This window comes from Manis pentadactyla, chromosome 11, assembly GCF_030020395.1.
Source record: "Manis pentadactyla isolate mManPen7 chromosome 11, mManPen7.hap1, whole genome shotgun sequence".
NCBI classification, from domain to species: domain Eukaryota; kingdom Metazoa; phylum Chordata; class Mammalia; order Pholidota; family Manidae; genus Manis; species Manis pentadactyla.
In genome coordinates, this window is record NC_080029.1 from 82,933,002 (window position 1) to 82,946,043 (window position 13,042).

General features: G+C 41.3%; 1 protein-coding gene across 5 annotated transcripts in view; it reads left to right on the forward strand.

The window, feature by feature from the left end:
* The window catches only part of AVEN (apoptosis and caspase activation inhibitor), a 246,445-nt gene that overhangs the window by 62,019 nt on the left and 171,384 nt on the right, over nucleotides 1-13,042 (forward strand). The window lies entirely within an intron of this gene.

The following is a 13,042-nucleotide window of genomic DNA, read 5'->3' on the forward strand; positions in this document are numbered from 1 at the left end:
TCCTTGGATAGGCTTTGGTTTTTGTTTTCTAATAACCATCTCCACAGTTCTGGGCATCTAATCTCTAGGGAACTGCTTCATGCAAGAGTCAGCCTCTCTCAATCCAGGAAACATGGCAAGTTCCACAGTTGGGGGCCTTCCATTTCCATTGGTTTTATACTAGAGATATCTTTTTAGAAAAGGCCTTTGTTGCATTTGCATCTGTTGTATGTTAGGGGTAAATAGAGAAGTGTGTCATAGTAACATGCTTATAGACTTTTTCTGAGTGATCCATGAAAAGCACTCAGCACAGTGGCGGGGACATAGAGGGCAACTGCTCGGTCAGTGTCAACAGTTGGCATTATTATCGTGGAACTTAATTTTAGTGCTGGAAGGGGCCTCAGAGATAATTCAGTCCAACCACCCATTTCACAAAATAATTTTAGTGCTCCTTTTTCATACGGGTTGTGTAACTGTTTGGACTTGTTATCTTCAGTGCTGTCTGTTCCGTTGCGGAAGGACACAATTTTGGTTTAGTCATTATCACCTTAAGGATTACACTATTTCTTAAGAATTCTGTGGATAAATATTTTGAGCTCAATGGCTATTGTGAGTTTTAAAAGAAGTTAAGGGTGAAATTGGGCAAGCAATAAACAAAATAAAAGCCTGGCAATTTCTTAGTCTTGTATGTGTAATAAAAGTTCCACAAGGAGTTCTGAAAATTGTAGATTAGTGACTTTCTGGATAGTGAATCTATTTTTTAAAATGTAGAATACTTGAATACTTAGGTGAACAATTACTGAAGAAAAGGTAGCTTAGTTTCAGAAATAAACGGATGAATAGAGACAAGTGGGTTATATTTTTGATTTGAAAATGTTATGACAAAGTTTATACCTTAAAGTCCACTCTAAAAAAAACCTTAATAAATAGCTAAATATATGAATAATTGGGGATTTTTATGTGAACAGCTAGTTGTGTGAACCAATAAGAGAACCTTAGGAATAAATATCAGTTCTTGGAATAGAAGAGCTTTAGGGATCTTATAGTTGAAACAAGTTTTCATTTAACATTTTTATAAATTATTTCAAAGACAGAGGTAAAAGCAAAGCCCTAGGATTAGGTAGTAATGTATAAAGCCATTAGGGATAAATTCTAGGGTAGAGCTCTTTAAGTGAAAAATGATAGATGCATTTTAGTGTGGGCATGTGTAAGTGAAAATAATCCTGATTATAATTCTATGATGATATGTAGTAAGATAGGGAGAAGTTAAAGGTTTTAAGCAAGAGCATGCCGTGATTTGCTATGTTTTAAAAAGTGCTCTCTGAATTCTATGTGGCATGGTAAGAAATTAAGTAATTGGTAGACCAGTCAGGTGATTATCGTAGTAGTCTAGGCAAAATATAGCGGTTCCTATCTTAGCTCGGGCTTCTCTATCAAAATACCACAGACTAGGTGGCTTAGTTCGGAGGCATTTGCTCCTCACAGTCCTGGAGGCTGGCAAGTCTGAGGTCAGGGTGCTGGCATGGTCAGGCCACCTCCCTGCTTTGCAGGCAGCCTTGTTCTTGTACCCTCCCTTGGTGGAGACAGGAAGCACGGGTGTTTCTTTTTCTTCCTTAAAGGGTACTGATCCCATCATGGGGGCTCCACTTTCATGTCCTCGTCTCACGTCTCAGCCTAATGACCTCCCAAAGGCCCTGCCTCCTAATATCATCACATTGGGGTTGGGGATTCAACATATGAATTTTGGGGTACATGAGCTTTCAGTCCATACCAGTTCCTTAGGCTAATGTATTAAGAGTGGAAAAGGAAAGACGTAGACAGATGAGAGGAACATTTTGGAGGTGTAAAAGACAACTTGCTTATGAATTGGGTGTGGGTATAATGGAGAGCGAAGTGTTGAGAATGATTCTCAAAAGTCTGGCTTTAGTAAACTGTATGGAGATGCTGTTTGCTGAAGTTGGTGAAGCTGAGTGAGGAGCAGCTTTGGGAAGGGGAAGATCAAGGAGAGAATATTGAACAAGATGGACTGTGGATTTAGTAATTCTTACCTTCTCAAATACTTAAGGCATGTGGAAAGAATACAGTCTTTATGTGTGAGAATCAATGTACTCTTAGGTGTTATCTTTGTAAAGAGGTCTTTTTCTGTGGTTTAAATGATGGTTTTTACCACCCCCCCACCTTTTTTTGGTTTCTGCTATGTACATTTAACACACATGCATCCTAATTTCTCTCCTTGCAGGTATTCCAGGAAGGCAGGAAAGGAATTGATAAATCAATCTCCCTGTATCGGGTGTGGTTTGAAAAAGCCACTCTAGGAGTAAATATGGTATGCCCCTCCACCCCTCCCCCAAAGCTGGTTGAGGATAATTTCTTTAAAGTCTTCCATGAATGGTTTGTGACATGTCTGTATTTCTTTAATGTTTTAAAAAATTTATTTGCAATGGCTCATGGGCAGAAAAGATTCTCCTCCGATGGTCTGGACACCTAATTTTCTAGATGAGAGAATGCTGAGCATCTGAGAGGTTAGTATTTACCTTAGATCCCAAGATGCAAATCTTGCAACTGGTTAACAGAAGATATGTTAGATAATAGAATATCCTAGCCTGTAGTTCTTTCCATGAGACATACCATTTACTTCTCAGTTTCTCTCAGAAATTCTTATGAATAAGAAAAAATAAGTTTGATAAGGTAAAAACTATTGTTCCTGTAGAGAGAGTTCATATTTATAATTTTATAGGATTGATATGTCAGCCCTGAACTGAATAGTTTATCACCTAAAATATCCACATTGTTCTAGGCACTGGATGTAGAAAGGTAACTAAGGATCAGCTCTGTTCCCAAGCAGCTAACATGGAGTGGGGCAGACAAGCATGTAAGTGTACAGTGTCTTCCATAGTATGACGGCTACTAAAGTAGGTATAGAGTAGGAGCTACAATGGGGCTCAGGTGAAGGAGGAGACAGTTTTACCTGGAGAGATTGGGGTGTTTTCTAGAGAAGGAATGTTAAGCTGAGCTGGGGGTAGACATTGGGAAGGTGCTTTTTGAACTCCTCCAGAAAAGTCAATTTTAAGAAACCCATTTTGTTTTTCTTTGTTATCTGAAAACATTAACAAGAAGCTTGTTGTGTGCTAAGTGCAGAGTGTAATTTGAGATTCTATGTAAAACATTAAAAATATTTGTAATGGGAGTGGCAACAAAATCTGCACAGGCAGACTCTCCCTTCCTGGTTTTTTAACACAAGTATTCCAGTTGCTATAACAACCTGATTATGGTGGTGCACTTGCTATGCGGTTGAGGTTGTGTCAGCACTTCCATTATAAGCTGCAATTTTCAGGATTTTAAAATTCAACGTCATATTCACTGACGTGACATATAAAACTCCATCTATTGTTCAATTTTATTTTCCCTTATAGTTGAATATCCAAAAATCATCCTTTCCCCCCTCATGTTGAAAAAGTCTGTTTAGTCAGTGTCTTGGATTCTGCTTTTGTTTGTGAATATTTTATTGCTGCAGGAAACCTCCACATCTGATCCAGTTCTCTTTTATAATGAGGAAATTGGGGTTCTGAAGGGTTAAATGACTTCCCGAAGGGCAAATAAGTTAACATGAATTGAGTAGCTAGTACACCACAGCCCTGACAGTGCTGGAGTTCAGCAGTAGCTAGGTTTTTGGTGATCTCTTGGAACTTTGGTTAAATCTCACAATGACATGCTTTCAGTTTATTTAAATATGTCTGTATATTTGATGTGTGTCTTTTTTTCATACAGTAGTGCTCTCTGGCCACACACTGCATTGTAGACATTTGTCTGTGTGTCCGCCCACTCTCCGTGACACTGAGCTGCTCTGCCAGACCCCGAGTTCTCCAGCAAATGCTGGAGCCCAGCTTGGCTGCTGCTTCCTTATTGCTCTGACTCGTTTACCTGGCCTCTGATTGTCTCTGTTGGTTGTTTCTAGTTCGTAGACCTAACAGCCTGTTATTGGTGTGTTGTAGTTCAACTTCTAGCACTCTACTAGTACATGAGAGCACGAGAGGAGGAGATTCGGAAGGAGGAAGTGGTGAGGGGGAAGGACTGTGTTCTAGGCAGAGCAAGAAGCACATGGAAAAGTCTGGGAACTCAGGAGAGTTTGATGCTTTGAGGGCTGTTACTTCAGTTAAAGTATAGGGAGTGTTGGGAGAAAGGTTAGAGATATAAGGGGCCTGAGGATAGTCTTGTAAAGGATTTCCTGCTAAGGTGTTTGGACTTTATCTAGTAGGTAATAGGGACCTCTTGAAAGATCATAAGCAGGAGAGTGATATGAGATTACCTAAATGTACTAGATTCAAAGACTGAAATGTGCATGAAAAAATGAGGCATAGATAGATAGACACACATTCTCCAAAGTAGGGAAATGTAAACATAGAGAAGGGAGCTATTAATTCTGCCTTGGATATGATGTAGGAAGCTTTTACAAAAGAGGTAAAATTTCAGCTGGATTTAATGGATAGCTAGGATTAGCCCAGGCAGAAAGTGAAGAGAGATGATATTCCAGAGATGAGAAGCAGCTTGGATGGAGGGTTGGAGGCCAGAATGAGCCTGGCGTATTTGGGAAACCTTGACGGTGCCCATGCTGGTGCAGTGTAAGGTCCCAGTGAGCCAGTGGCTTGAGGTGAGACTGGATGCATTGGGCTGAGGCCAGGTTGCCAAAGGTTTTTGGTGTTCCACGAAGGAGTAAAGACTTTGTGCTCTAGTAGCTAGAAGGGAGCCACGGTCTTTAAAAAAGCAGCAAGAGGACTTTGAGCCGACGTAGAGAAACAGCCTCAGCGATCTAGAGACTGACTCAGACGAGGAGAGAGGTGTGCCGTTCTGCTGGACCAGGTGTGGGTGTCTGTTGAACAAGGGTGCTGGAGACATTTCAGAGGTAAATTACCAGATGTGGGGATTGACTGCATAGGGCAAAGGTAGGGAAGGAGTAGGAGAGGGAGTTTTCTCATTCAAGATTCTAGGCAGATTATTCTGCTGCTGACCAAGGTAAGGAAAACAGAAAGGGGGGATAGATGATAGATTTGGGTTAAAGATAATATTTAAAGACTTACATCCAAATTTAAAAAATTGAGGTATAATTTACTTATAAAATGCTCATAATTTAAATGAACATTTTGACCTTTGACAGTTACATGCATCTGTATAATCACCTCCACAAACCAGATGTAGAATAGTGGTTCTCAGCCTGGAACGCACCCACCTGGATGGCTTTTTGGCTTGTAGAGCCACACCCACCCAGAGTTTCAGATTCAGTAGTTGTGAGGTGGGGACTTGGGAATTTACATTTCTAACCAGGTGCTTCCCATTCAAGGACTGTACTTTGAAAATTGCTGATATAAGACATTACCTTCTAGGGAACCATGGTTTGATTTCTGTCGCCATGATTAGTTTGCCTGTGCTTGGATGGCATACAAATGGGATCATGCAATATGTATTCTTTTATGTCTGGCTTTTTTGGCACAATATATTGATTTTGAGATTCACCCATGTCGCATGTATTTTATCCCTTTCTGTTACTGACTAGTGTTCTATCATATGGTCATAGCACAATTTATCAGTTTTCCTTCTCAGACTTTTGTTTTATTCCAATTTGGGGCTATTATGAATACAACCTCTCTGAACACTTATGTACAAGTCATTCTGTGGCCATGTTTTCGTTTCTCTTGGGTAAGTACCTAGGAGTAGAAATGCTGGGACCTAGGGTAGATTTCTGTCAGATTTTCCAAGAAACTGTCAAGTTATTTTCTAAAGTGGTTTTCTTGTTTTTTTTTTTCAAGGTAGGAGAGCAAGGTCAGAGGCTTTTATTTAGAGATAAAGTGAGAGAAAAGAGCTCCTGGCTCACACCAGGAGGGGACAAGAGAGCCCGTAGTGGTGTGTTGTCTAGGGGGTTTTATAGGCAGTTGAGGATTTTTTGAGAACATGAAAAAAAAACTTAGGGGTGTAGACTTGCATCTGCAGATTAGGATAGGAAAGTAGGAAATTGCCTCAGCCACTCCCTGACATTCTTTTCTGGGGGCAGGGGATCAAGTAGCAGCAGACACCGGGAAACCTTTCACCCGAGACTTAAGACTGGTAGCCAACACTAATTATCTTTTAAGTGGCTAAGGGTGCCCAGAAACATTTTTTGTTGTTGTTGTTATCATTAATCTACAATTACATGAAGAACATTATGTTTACTAGGCTCTCCCCTTCACCAAGTCCCCCCAACAAACCCCATTACAGTCACTACATCAGTGTAGTAAGATGTTGTAGAATCACTACTTGTCTTCTCTGTGTTGCACAGCCCTCCCCTTTCCCCCACCCCCCACATTATACATGCTAATCATAATACCCCCTTTCTTCTTCCCTGCCCTCATCCCTCCCTACCCTCCCATTCTCCCCAGTCCTTTTCCCTTTGGTAACTGTTAGTCCATTCTTGGGTTCTGTGATTCTGCTGCTGTTTTGTTCCTTCAGTTTTTCTTTGTTTATACTCCACATATAAGTGAAATCATTTGATACGTGTCTTTCTCCGCCTGGCTTATTTCACTGAGCATAATACCCTCTAGCTCCATCCATGTTGTTGCAAATGATAGGATTTGTTTTCTTCTTATGGCTGAATAATATTCCATTGTGTATATGTACCACATCTTCTTTATCCATTCATCTACTGATGGACACTTAGGTTGCTTCCATTTCTTGGCTATTGTAAAAAGTGCTGCGATAAACATAGGGGTGCATCTGTCTTTTTCAAACTGGGCTGCTGCATTCTTAGGGTAAATTCCTAGAAGTGGAATTCCTGGATCAAATGGTAAGTCTATTTGGAGCATTTTGAGGAACTTCCATACTGCTTTCCACAGTGTTTGAACTAATTTACCTTCCCACCAGCAGTGTAGGAGGGTTCCCCTTTCTCCACAACCTCGCCAACATTTGTTGTTGTTTGTCTTTTGGATGGTAGCCACCCTTACTGGTGTGAGGTGATATCTCATTGTGGTTTTAATTTGCATTTCTCTGATGACAAGAGATGTGGAGCATCTTTTCATGTGTCTGTTGGCCATCTGAATTTCTTCTTTGGAGAACTGTCTGTTCAGCTCCTCTGCCCATTTTTTAATTGGATTATTTGCTTTTTGTTTGCTGAGGTGTGTGAGCTCTTTATATATTTTGAATGTCAAGCCTTTATCGGATCTGTCATTTATGAATATATTCTCCCATACTGTAGAGTACCTTTTTGTTCTATTGATGGTGTCCTTTGCTGTACAGAAGCTTTTCAGCTTGATGTAGTCTCACTTGTTCATTTCTGCTTTTGTTTTCCTTCCCCGGGGAGATATGTTCATGAAGAAGTCACTAATGTTTATGCCCAAGAGTTTTTTTGCCTATATTTTTTTCTAAGAGTTTTATGGTTTCATGACTTACATTCAGGTCTTTGATCCATTTTGAATTTACTTTTGTGTATGGGGTTAGATTGTGATCCAGTTTCATTCTCTTACATGTAGCTGTCCAGTTTTGCCAGCACCATCTGTTGAAGAGACTGTCATTTCCCCATTGTATGTCCATGGCTCCTTTATCATATATTAATTGAAAATATATGTTTGGGTTAATGTCTGGAGTCTCTAATTTGTTCCACTGGTCTGTGGCTCTGTTCTTGTGCTAGTACCAAATTGTCTTGATTTCTATGGTTTTGTAGTAGAGCTTGAAGTTGGGGAGTGAGATCCCCCCCACTTTATTCTTCTTTCTCAGGATTGCTTTGGCTATTCGGGGTCTTTGGTGTTTCCATATGAATTATTGAATAATTTGTTCCAGTTCATTGAAGAATGTTGCTGGTAGTTTCATAGGGATTGCATCAAATCTGTATATTGCTTTGGGCAGGATGGCCATTTTGACGATATTAATTCTTCCTAGCCACGAGCATGGGATGAGTTTCCATCTGTTAGTGTCCCCTTTAATTTCTCTTAAGAGTGTCTTGTAGTTTTCAGGGTATAGGTCTTTCACTTCTTTGGTTAGGTTTATTCCTAGGTATTTTATTCTTTTTGATGCAATTGTGAATGGAGTTGTTTTCCTGATTTCTCTTTCTGTTGGTTCATTGTTAGTGTATAGGAAAGCCACAGATTTCTGTGTGTTGATTTTGTATCCTGCAACTTTGCTGTATTCCGATATCAGTTCTAGTAGTTTTGGAGTGGAGTCTTTAGGGTTTTTTATGTACAGTATCATGTCATCTGCAAATAGTAACAGTTTAACTTCTTCTTTACTAATCTGGATTCCTTGTATGTTTTTGTTTTGTCTGATTGCCATGGCTAGGACCTCCAGTACTATGTTAAATAACAGTGGGGTGAGTGGGCATCCCTGTCTAGTTCCCGATCTCAGAGGAAATGCTTTCAGCTTCTCGCTGTTCAATATAATGTTGGCTGTGGGTTTATCATAGATGGCCTTTATTATGTTGAGGTACTTGCCCTCTATTCCCATTTTGCTGAGAGTTTTTATTATGAATGGATGTTGAACTTTGTCAAATGCTTTTTCAGCATCTATGGAGATGATCATGTGGTTTTTATCTTTCTTTTTGTTGATGTGGTGGATGATGTTGATGGACTTTCGAATGTTGTACCATCCTTGCATCCCTGGGATGAATCCCACTTGGTCATGGTGTATGATCTTTTGATGTATTTTTGAATTCGGTTTGCTAATATTTTGTTGAGTATTTTTGCATCTACGTTCATCAGGGATATTGGTCTGTAGTTTTCTTTTTTGGTGGGGTCTTTGCCTGGTTTTGGTATTAGGGTGATGTTAGCTTCATAGAATGACTTGGGAGTATCCCCTCCTCCTCTATTTTTTGGAAAACTTTAAGGAGAATGGGTATTATGTCTTCCCTGTATGTCCGATAAAATTCCGAGGTAAATCCATCTGGCCCGGGGGTTTTGTTCTTTGGTAGTTTTTTGATTACCGCTTCAATTTCGTTGCTGGTAATTGGTCTGTTTAGATTTTCTGTTTCTTTCTGGGTCAGTCTTGGAAGGTTGTATTTTTCTAGGAAGTTGTCCATTTCTCCTAGGTTTCCCAGCTTGTTAGCATATAGGTTTTCATAGTATTCTCTAATAATTCTTTGTATTTCTGTGGGGTCCGTCGTGATTTTTCCTTTCTCGTTTCTGATACTGTTGATTTGTGTTGACTCTCTTTTCCTCTTAATAAGTCTGGCTAGAGGCTTATCTATTTTGTTTATTTTCTCGAAGAACCAGCTCTTGGTATCATTGATTTTTGCTATTGTTTTATTCTTCTCAATTTTATTTATTTCTTCTCTGATCTTTATTATGTCCCTCCTTCTGCTGACCTTAGGCCTCATCTGTTCTTCTTTTTCCAATTTCGATAATTGTGACATTAGACCATTCATTTGGGATTGCTCTTCCTTTTTTAAATATGCTTGGATTGCTATGTACTTTCCTCTTAAGACTGCTTTTGCTGTGTCCCACAGAAGTTGGGGCTTAGTGTTGTTGTTGTCATTTGTTTCCATATATTGCTGGATCTCCATTTTGATTTGGTCATTGATCCATTGATTATTTAGGAGCGTGTTGTTAAGCCTCCATGTGTTTGTGAGCCTCTTTGCTTTCTTTGTACAGTTTATTTCTAGTTTTATGCCTTTGTGGTCTGAAAAGTTGGTTGGTAGGATTTCAATCTTTTGGAATTTTCTGAGGCTCTTTTTGTGGCCTAGTATGTGGTCTATTCTGGAGAATGTTCCATGTGCACTTGAGAAGAATGTATATCCTGTTGCTTTTGGATGTAGAGTTCTATAGATGTCTATTAGATCCATCTGCTCTACTGTGTTGTTCAGTGCTTCCGTGTCCTTACTTATTTTCTGCCTGGTGGATCTATCCTTTGGGGTGAGTGGTGTGTTGAAGTCTCCTAGAATAAATGCGTTGCATTCTCTTTCCTCCTTTAGTTCTGTTAGTATTTGTTTCACATACGCTTGTCCTCCTGTGTTGAGTGCATATATATTTATAATGGTTATATCCTCTTGTTGGACTGAGCCCTTTATCATTATGTAATGTCCTTCTTTATCTCTTGTTACTTTCTTTGTTTTGAAGTCTATTTTGTCTGATACTAATACTGCAACACCTGCTTTTTTCTCCCTGTTGTTTGCATGAAATACCTTTTTCCATCCCTTGACTTTTAGTCTGTGCATGTCTTTGGGTTTGAGGTGAGTATCTTGTAAGCAGCATATAGATGAGTCCTGTTTTTTTATCCATTCCATGACTCAATGTCTTTTAATTGGTGCATTCATCTCATTTACATTTAGGGTGACTATTGAAAGATATGTACTTATTGCCATTGCAGGCTTTAGATTCGTGGTTACCAAAGTTTCAAGGTTAGCTTTTTAATATCTTACTGTCTAACTTAACTCACTTGCTGAGCTGTTATAATCACTGTCTGGTGATTCTTTATTTCTCTCCCTTCTTATTCCTTCTCCTCCATTCTTTATGTGTTAGTTGTTTTATTCTGTGCTCTTTTGTGTTTCCTTTAACTGCTTTTGTGGGTAGTTGATTTTATTTTTTGCCTTTAGTTAGTATTTGGTTGGTCTGCTTTCTTTGCTTTGATTTTATTTTCTCTGGTGACATCTGTTTAGTCTTAGGAGTGCTCTCGTCTAGAACAGTCCCTCTAAAATACCCTGTAGAGGTGGTTTGTGTGAGGCAAATTCCCTCACCTTTTTCTTATCTGGGAATTGTTTAATCCCTCCTTCATATTTAAATGATAATCACGCTGGATACAGTATTCTTGGTTCAAGGCCCTTCTGTTTCATTGCATTAAATATATCATGCCATTCTCTCCTGGCCTGTAAGGTTTCTGTTGAGAAGTTCGTTGATAGCCCGATGGGTTTTCCTTTGTAGGTGACCTTTTTCTCTCTAGCTGCCTTTAAACCTCTGTCCTCTTCCTTGATCTTTTGGCATTTTAATTATTATGTGTCTTGGTGTTGTCCTCCTTGGATCCTTTCTGTTGGGAGTTCTGTACACTTCCGTGGTCTGTTCGATTATTTCCTCCCCCAGTTTGGGGAAGTTTTCAGCCATTATTTCTTCAAATACACTTTCTATCCCTTTCTCTCTCTCTTCTTCTTCTGGTACCCCTATCATGCAGATATTGTTCCTTTTGGATTGGTCACACAGTTCTCTTAATATTGTTTCATTCCTGGAGATCCTTTTATCTCTCTCTGCATCAGCTTCTGTGCGTTCCTGTTCTCTGGTTTCTATTCCATCAGTGGCCTCTTGCATCTTAGCCATTCTGCTTACAAATCCTTCCAGAGATTGTTTCATTTCTGTAATTTCCCTCCGGACTTCATCCCTTAGCTCTTGTAAAGTTCTCTGCAGCTCCATCAGCATTGTTATGACCTTTATTTTGAATTCTTTTTCGGAAAGACTGGTTAGGTCTATCTCCTTCTCAGGGGTTGACTCTCTGATTTTGGTCTGTATCAAATTCTTCCGCCTTTTCATGGCGATAGAGATAGTTTGCAGAGCTGGTGCATGTGATGGCTGGGAGAATGTCCCTTCTTGCTGGTTTGTGGCCTTCCTCTCCTGGGAGAACAGCGACCTCTAGCATCTTGTGCTGGGCAGCTGCGTGCAGGTGGCGCTTCTGATTCTTGCCCGGCCACTATGGAGTTTAGCTCCATGATTGCTTGGGGTGTGGCCTGCCTCAGGCTGCTGCTCGAATATGGTGGAGCTGCATTGGAGGTGAAACGGTTGGGAGACTGTTTATCTCTGTGAGAGGCCTCCAAGCTGCGCTCCTGCCCTGGGGGTTAGGGCGCCCGGAGTTCCCCGGCATTCCCAGCTGCTGGGCTGAGTGTCCCAGGATGCTTCCGTCCAGCTGTGAGGCCCCTGTTTCTTTAAGACTTTCAAAAAGCACTCGCTTTTCTCTGTCCCAGGGGCGCCAACTTTGTGGACCCATTCACAGCTCTTACTGTCCTGTTTCCCTAGTTTCCAGTACCCCACGCACGCACTGTGTGTCTGTGCTGTGGTGCAGATGCCTAGGGCTGGCTATTTAGCGGTCCTGGGCTCCCTCTCCCTCCCCGCTCCGACTCCTCTACTCCCACCAGGAGCTGGGGTGAGGGGCGCTCGGGTCCCGCCGGGCTGCGTCTTGTATCTTACCCCCTTTGCGAGGCGCTGGTTTCTCGCAGGTGTGGATGTAGTCTGGCTATTGTCCTGTGTCTTCTGGTCTCTCTTTTAGGAAGAGTTGTATTTTCAAAAATACATATGGTTTTGGGAGGAGATTTCCGCTGCTCTACTCATGCCGCCATCTTGGCTGGAATCCCAGACACATTTTTATGAGATAAAAAGTACAGCATTTAGTTAGGAATCAGAGCGAAGTGTGGATCTCCTACCTTGCGGTGGTAAGCATTGGTTTCCGTGAAATTGATGAAGTTAGGAGTGAGTTAGGAATGCCCCCTGCCTCACTCAGAGGCCAGGGTGGCCTGAAGAACCAGGCTGGAAGTGAGAGACAGAGAGAGAGAGACTCTCCTCATGGATACCCAGTCGGGCTGTCAGGGTCTGATTCCAGACATGCGGGCCTTTGAGAAGCCGCTGAAGTGTAGCCTCAGCCTAGGCTCTCGCAGGTGCCCACGGCCTTCCTCAGTCCCTTGCACCCAAGGAGATGCCTCTGAATGGCAATCCTGGCCTCCTCTCAGGTGACATTTCTGGCTCCCAAGGGAGATGGGGGACCCACTGAGGGAGACGCGGGGGAGCCTGTCGCTTGAGACTTTGAGAACGGCAGCCGGGCTAGTCCCATTTAAGTGGCTGAAGAGTGCCTGGTGTTTTGTGCCATAGACGGCTTCTTTCTATAAGGACAGCAAAAGAAAAGGCAGGCTTGGATGCCGATACTCACCTCCAGAGTTATCCTGGATGAGCCCCCAAAGATGATGCCAGGGTTTTTGTTCATGAAGCCGAAGAATGAGCTTCACAAACACTCAAAGTAGGAAAGCAAGGTCAGAGGCTTTTATTTAGAGATAAAGTGAGAGGAAAGAGCTCCTGGCTCACACCAGGAGGGGACAAGAGAGCCCACCAAGGTGGTTTTAATGTAAATAGTTGAATTGTGATTA